Here is a 1138-nt window from a genome sequence, read left to right as displayed (position 1 = left end):
TTTTCTCTTAACCAATTGTCACCGATCCAATCATATCCATTCACTCACAGTAACACGCTCTCACAATCAGCTCTTCCCCCAGCCGATGTCTAAGAACACCAGCTTCTATTATTACACACATTCCTCCCTTTTCTTCTTTTTCTATCCTTTTTCCTTCTACCACTATCATCCATTGCGGCCGGCACTCATTCCAATCCAATCAGACAGATATTTTGTCACACGCAAGGAGCAGAAACGAGGGGCGAGAGAAAAGAGAGCAAAACAATCCTCGAAAAAAAACTATATCATCCACTACCAACAACTACTGATCCTGATCCAATTCTTCGTCATGCGTCTTCGTAATCTGAAGACGAACTTATTGACTATAGAAGAAGACAACTAGAATCCTGAAACCTCAAAATGGCCGAGGATCGGATCCGATCAAAGCTTCGGCGACCACCATCGGTCGAATCCAGTGCTTCACATCGGACGATGCCACCGAAGCAGACGGGCATGGCATTGCTCATGCCACATATTATTGTTGGCCAATCGTTTCGTAAATATCGACCGCATGGTAAATACTGTAGAATGTGAATTCTAAAAATGTAGAATGTGAATTCTAGGATTCTAAAATTCAGGGATCGAAAAACGCCAAAATTTTGAAAAGTGTGAACTTCGAATTCCTAAAAAATTCTCCTCATATCATCTCTTTTCCATATCATCAGCTTATCACTGCCTGCGAGAAAAAATAGGAGGTTTTGCAGTAACCTGATATCAACAAAACGACATGACAGATATATGAAAAATCATCGCTAGGCACTGAAGCACTCATTCTTCAAAAAGCCACTTTTTGCCACTATCAGTGCAATTTTGTCGATTTATTTTTTTTTTTTGGAAATTTCTAATGAAAGACCCAAATCGATTACTAGGATTCGATTTATCAAATCATGAGAGCAACTCAGCAGCGTCACACATTCGACGACTCAGTTCTGGTAGAGATTGGGCGGGAATTGGGAGAAATTTGAATTTTCTAAAAAATTCCATTTTTCAGGCCTTCAAAATATTCGAATGCATCACTTGGATTTGCCGGCGTTGAGGCGAAAGTGAGTTGATTGAATTATTCTAGATTCTAGGTCTTGTCTTTCAGATCCTTTAGATC

Source organism: Caenorhabditis briggsae, assembly GCF_000004555.2.
Source record: "Caenorhabditis briggsae complete genome, chrII, whole genome shotgun sequence".
NCBI lineage: Eukaryota > Metazoa > Nematoda > Chromadorea > Rhabditida > Rhabditidae > Caenorhabditis > Caenorhabditis briggsae.
Note: the sequence above shows the minus strand (reverse complement) of the source record.